This window comes from Chlorocebus sabaeus, chromosome 16 (assembly GCF_047675955.1).
Source record: "Chlorocebus sabaeus isolate Y175 chromosome 16, mChlSab1.0.hap1, whole genome shotgun sequence".
In the NCBI taxonomy this organism is placed as follows: domain Eukaryota; kingdom Metazoa; phylum Chordata; class Mammalia; order Primates; family Cercopithecidae; genus Chlorocebus; species Chlorocebus sabaeus.
This window is the reverse complement of record NC_132919.1, coordinates 17,414,723-17,421,393: the sequence shown is the minus strand read 5'-3', so window position 1 is coordinate 17,421,393 and position 6,671 is coordinate 17,414,723. Positions and strand designations below refer to the sequence as shown.

The 6,671-nt window shown below is 48.5% G+C and overlaps 1 pseudogene; it reads right to left on the bottom strand.

The window, feature by feature from the left end:
- Window positions 1-319: 319 nt before the first annotated feature.
- LOC119620352 (tRNA-splicing endonuclease subunit Sen15-like) overlaps window positions 320-6,671 on the bottom strand; it is a 30,804-nt pseudogene continuing 24,452 nt past the window's right edge.

Genomic DNA, 6,671 nt, shown 5'->3' with positions numbered 1-6,671 from the left:
TGAGTAGCTGGGATTACAGGTGTGCACCACCACACCCAGCTAATTTTTTGGTATTTTTAATAGAGACGGGGTTTTACCATGTTGGTCAGACTGGTCTCGAACTCCTGACCTGGTGATCCGCCTGCCTCGGCCTCCCAAAGTGCTTGGATTACAGGCGTGAGCCACCGCCCCCAGCCCTGGGGAAGTTTTATTCTTCAGAATGAAAACCTTATGGAATAGGGAAGTCAGCCCTCACTAAGTCAACCCTGACTATCTCTGAGATAAAAGATGAAGCAGTCTGGTGAGTCTCAAATCCAATCTTGTATGAATAAAACAAGCATCAGGACACATAGATGTCATCTTCTAAGAGAAATATTCTGAGGGTCTGGCAGCATAAGTCCATCAGTAAGTTTATAAAAGACTATTGTAGAATCAGACTCCACTATGGCCAAAGTAAAAGACATCTTTTACAAATCTGGATCACCTAGCAATTTTCAAGATGCCTTCAAGATCTCCCTTATCCTGTTATGGCTGAGGGAAGCAGTGATGGGGGTGGGCACCACAGTCTGTAACCCTTCCTCTTCTATCTCATACCAACAAGGCAGATGAGCTGGAGTTCTGGTAATCTGACACAGTTTACTTCATGTCAGTTTTGCTTTCTACGAGGTCCAGGTAAACCAAGAATGCTATATAAACATGGGTGGCATCTTCTATGTCTAATTCCATCATTTCTCTCTTTTTAAATTTAATTTAATTTTATTTTTTTTGAGACAGAGTCTCGCTCTTGTCCCCCAGGATGGAGTGCAGTGGTGTGATCTTGGCTCACTGCAACATCTGCATCCTGGGTTCAAGCGATTCTCCTGCCTCAGCCGCCTGAGTAGCTGGGATTACAGGCACCTGCCACCACACCCGGCTAACTTTTATATTTTTAGTAGGGATGAGGTTTTACCATGTTGGTCAGGCTGGTTTCGAACTCCTGACCTCGTGATCCACCTGCTTCGGCCTCCCAAAGTGCTAGGATTACAGGCATGAGCCACCCCGCCTGGCCTAATTCCATCATTTCTAAATATTTAGTTAGGGTGGGTGCCCATCCAGGCGTCCTTGGGGGCCCACAAGGGAGCTCTGCCGCCGTCGCCAAAGGGGCGAACGCTGGCTGGACCCAGGCTGCTGCAGCCAGGGGTCAGCTTGAAATCGCCATGCTCCTCCACGCCAGCTGGTACGGCGCTCCTCCACGCCAGCCAGTGCAGCGCTCCCGTGGTGCACACTTCATTGTAAGACTATTCTTGCTGGTGCTGTTTAAGAAGTCCTGTTCTCTTCTCTGTTTCTCTCCACACTGTCTCTCCCACATGAGCCTCAGGAATGGAGGTGCTGGCGGGGAAGGTCTGAGGTGATGACAGGAGGGAGAGAGTTGATAATCCTTCTGCAGCGGCCCCCTGGGACATGAGGACAACGCTGCCCTGCTGGGGTGAGCAGCCTGTCTAAGCATCAAGATCATAGAACTGAGACAACGGACATCCCTCTCTGTGCAAGAAGCCTTCCCCAGTATCTAAATCCAATTTTTTTTTTTTTTCCTGATAAAGTAAGCTTAAAAAAATAAGCCTCAACCTAAATACATTTTAATGAGCTACTCGGTGGACTTGGCTTGGCAGGGTTTTTACATTTGTTGTTCAAAGCTTTCTTTGAACACAACAGTCAAGGTATCCTTGAAGACAGAACCCTCAGGGTTTTACTAGCCAGACTGACATCCTCAGAACTGGTTTCCTGGCTTCTCTCATAAGGGATCTATAGATGAGAATGAGATAGAGAACATTCTTTTAAAAAATGTCAAGAGTAGCTGGGCGCAGTGGCTCACACCTGTAATCCCAGCACTTTGGGAGGCCGAGCTGGGCAGATAACCTGAGGTCGGGAGTTCGAGACCAGCCTGACCAACATAGAGAAACCCCATCTCTATTAAAAATACAAAATTAGCTGGGCATGGTGGTGCATGCCTGTAATCCCAGCTACTTGGGAGGCTAAGGCAGGAGAATTACTTGAACCCGGGAGGCAGAGATTGTGGTAAGCTGAGATTGTATCATTGCACTCCAGCCTGGGCAACCAGAGTGAAACTCCATCACACACACACACACAAAAAGTCAAAGAGTATCTTAAACTAAAATGAAAGCACAGTACTAGTGCCAGCTCTGCATGGCCTCCTCTGGCCCACTGATGGTCTTGCAGGCTCTGGTCTTGCAGGATGGACCTCGCAGAGCACCTGGTGCTGTGTCCAGCCTGGACCCTGACCAGCTGTGGCCATGCAGTATGTGACCGAGTGGAGGCAGCACCAGGGCCTCCACTGTGAAACGGCTGCTCAAAGGGAAGGCCCAGAGCCAACAGCGACAGGTAGAAGCTGTGGAAGGGCAGGTGCAAAATGCCAGAGGTGACAGAGGAGACTGCTGACCGAGGTGCAACTCCATGCCCTTCTCCAAGGAGAATAGCTCCAGTGTCCACAACTGTGTGTCTCCTGCAGCTCCGACTATATTTATAACCTTCTGCTCCTAACACCTGCCACCTCACACATTAGTGGCACTTATTTGAATACTGCAAATTACTATATTAATCTGTAAGCTTCTTGGGTATCAAAATCTCTCACATAACACCTGCTCCAGGTACTTAGGGATCCTGGGACTCCAGGTACCACTCCACACACCTGCTCCAGGTACACAGAGATTCCAGAGACTCCAGGTACCATGCTACACACCTGCTCCAGGTACCACTTCACACACCTGCCCCAGGTACCACTCCACACACCTGCCCCAGGTACTTAGAGATTCCAGGGACTCCCGGTACCACGCCACACACCTGCCCCAGGTACTTAGAGATTCCAGGGACTCCAGGTACCACGCCACACACCTGCCCCAGGTACTTAGAGATTCCAGGGACTCCAGGTACCATGCCACACACCTGCTCCAGGTACCACTCCACACACCTGTTCCAGGTACTTAGGAATTCCAGGGAGTCTGGATACTGCTCCACACACCTACTCCAGATACTTAGGGATTCTGGGACTCCAGGTACCTCTCCACGCACCTGCTCCAGGTACTTAGAGATTCCAGGGACTCTGGGTACCACCCCACACACCTGCTCCAGGTACTCAGGGACCCCAGGGACTCCAGGTACTGCTTCAGGTTCTTAGATAATGCTAAATGCCCTAATTTCTTAACAGTTCACTTTCTCCTTTGCTCCCCAAGCCAAACTCCCAATCAACATATCTCCATCTCTGCTAGGTACAAGACACTGTTCTGGACACAGGAGATGCAGGTGTGAACAAGACAGACAAGGTCTCTGCCCTCATGGAGCTGGTGCTCCTATGGAGAAGAGAGATAAAAACAAGCCAACCAATGCATCAGATTATCTCATGGGACTAAGAACTCAGAAAGACACAGGGCAGGGCACCACGGCAAGTACTGATTGGACACCTTTTCCTCGACAAGGTGACATGTGAGCCACGGAGCAAATGTTGAGAAGCCAAATTCAAGGAAAGAGGAAGATGGAGGTGAGGTACCCATGGGGAGCAGCCCGCGGAGTGAGGGGAGAGGCCCCGGAGCTCACAGCTCAGAGGTCATTGTCAATGGGACGCAGCTGCAAGGTGCAGGGCGTTGAAGGCACAATATTACTGTAGCTGTTGGATTGCTTTGCTCTTCATTAGGGACCTCCACAAACGTTACCTCATTTGAAATTCATTTTGCTTCTCACAATAGCCCTGGGAGGTCGAACAAATGAGATTCAGGAATTGACGCAGTCCACATTATCAGTAAATAAAATGAACCCTTATAGCCCTCTCGAGCTGTAGTTTTTAAATGAGGACACTTCTTTCAAAAGATTTGCTTCACTCTAAAAAATCCTGTGAAATTAGTGTTTATCTGTAATTAGGGCAGTTGCAACTGAACAACACAGCATCAGCTGTTGTCTGTTTCCCAGCTCAACAAAAGACTGTTCGGATTTGAATAAGGCCCACTTGCCTTGGTCCAAACGGCAAGATTTACGTTAAATTGGATTTCGGAGGCTGCATTCGTGTGTGACACTTGACAGGGAAAAGCGGCCAACACAAACAGCCCTCCTGGCTCCATCCAGCCTGACCCAGTTACGCAACACAGGGGCAACCGCAAACCTGAACACTGGCAACAAGGCGGAGGCGGCACGCAATGGTCCGTAAGTAAGGGCACCAAGTCCCTGGAACCCAGGAAGGTTGCACCTACAAAGGAAAAGCTCAAATGACAAACACTAGGATAGACATCCCATCACAGCAGCCTGAGCCCAGCTTTGTTCTCAAGGCCTACTTCCAGGCTTGTACAAGAAACGAGGAGATGACTTCTCTCCCAATGTAGTTGCTTTCCTGAGCTGTAGCTTGCATTCTCCAGACCCAATCAAACAGCACTGATTTTTTTTCTTTTTTCTTTTCTTTTCTTTTCTTTCTTTCTTTTTCTTTCTTTCTTTCTTTCTTTCTTTCTTTCTTTCTTTCTTTCTTTCTTTCTTTCTTTCTTTCTTTGAGAGAGAGTCCTGCTTTGTTAACCAGGTTGGAGTACAGTGGCTCAAATTCGGCTCACTGCAACCTCCACCCCCCGGGTTCAAGCGATTCTTTTGCCTCAGCCTCCTAAGCAGCTAGGGACTGCAGGTATGTGCTACCACACTTGGCTAATTTTTTTGTTTGTTTTTTGGTGGAGACTGGGTTTCACCATGTTGGCTAGGCTGGTCTCGAACTCCTGACCTCAAGTGATCCACCCACCTCAGCCTTCCAGAGTGCGGAGATTATGGGAGTGAGCCACTGTGCCCGGCCAGCACTGATTATTCTTAAAGTCCAATGAAACGACCAGGATTTGTGTGCCAGTCTGTGCATGCAGGCAGGGGGCGGCAGTGGGATTGAGAGTCTAAGAGGTAAAACTTTCCAGGGGCCTCGCTAGGAAGGACTGTGTTAAATACGTAGCAGCAACCACATTCTGAGTGCCTTCCATGTGCCAGACTCTGAACAAGCTTCTCTTACATTAGGTATTTAATTTAATTTTTAAAGTTCTATATTCAATAGCAAATAGCAGCAAAGGAGAAGGAGAAGTCTTCCAAGAAGGCTTGCTTTTGGTGGAACTTCTAAAAGAGGAAGATAAAGACAACACTTAAACAAAAACATAACTTCAGATGGTGAAATTAGAAGTCCTGGGTTGATTCTCAGATACACCCTTGCGGCAGAGGCTGCCTAGTTGTCCTCCAATATCGAGGCTCTTCTAGAGCAGCAGAACCCAAAGTTTTACCTGTGTGCATGGTCACTTAGGATGAGACTTCCTTCTCCCAGCCTCTCTTTCCGCTAGGTGAAGCAATTGACTAAATTGCGGCCAATGAGATGTAAGATGAAGCCATATATACAATTTTAGGAAGTGTCGCCTACAGGGACAGGGTGGGACCTTCCTCCTTTTACTTGTTTTGTTTGTTTGTTTCTGTTTTTGTTTTGAGACAGAGTCTCACTCTGTCGACCAGTCTGGAGCTCAGTGGTACGATCTCAGCTCACTGCAACCTGTGTCTCCTGGGTTCCAGGGATTCTCCTGCCTCAGCCCCCTGAGTAGCTGGGATTACAGGTGCATGCCACTACGCCCAGCTAGTTTGGTATTTTTTGTAGAGATGGGGTTTCACCGTGTTGGCCAGGCTGATCTCGAACTCCTGACCTCCTGCCTCATCCTCCCAAAGTGTTGGGATTACAGGCGTGAGCTGCTGCACCCAGCCCTTTCCCTCCTTTTTACTGCCTAGAATGTGGACACAATGGCTGGAGCTTCAGCAGTTATCTTGGACCATGAAGGAAAAATAAACAATTTTTTTAAAAGTTGTTTTGTTTTTGTTTAGTTCATGGTCTCTGGAGTTCAATTTCTGTTATTCACAGCTGCACCTAATTTTGTTAAGTCTTTCCTATTAATTGCGTAACTTGGAGTAAAACTGGCTCAGACCTTCTGTTTCCTCATCTGTGAGACGGGATTGCATCTTCATATTGCATTATGCTGGTGGCTTTCAAACTTGAGCATGTGTTAGAATCCCCTTGGCATATTAAAACAGAGTGCTGGCCCCCACCTGCAGAATTTCCGATTAAGTAGCAACCTGAAAACCGGTAAGTCTAACAAGTTCCTAGATGCTGCTGCAGCTGCTGCAGGTCAGAACCACACTGAGGCCTGCAGCCCCCGCAGGGAATGACCTAGGAAGGTCTAAATTGCCATACTCAGCCAGCGTGTTTGGCTTCTCTCCCATTTAACAAGATTTATGCATCCTGTCAAACATGCTGCCAGTCACCTCTGGCCTCTTCTATGCCTTCTCCTTGGCTTCAGGGACCCTGATCCCCACTTTCTGGAGCAGTGAATCTGATGCAAATGCTGTTTACAGAGGGATCTGGCGGTGGTCCATCCCCAGGAGGGACTCCCATGTGACAAGCCCGGCCTCTGACCCACTCCTCCACTGCAAGGAAATGATCCCCACTCCAATGCGTCACGGAGCAGCCCATCACATGGGTCATTCCACGGAAGAACTACCTTCTGGACCCTTCCTTCTGCCACCATATGCCATTCTGCTATTTGCAGAGGTGAGTGGGTAGGGACAGCTCCTCACCAGAGGCTGCCAGACGGTCAGTCAGAAGCATCGTTTTCATACTTAGGATTCCCGTGGGAGACAGTGGGTGAATCTCAAGG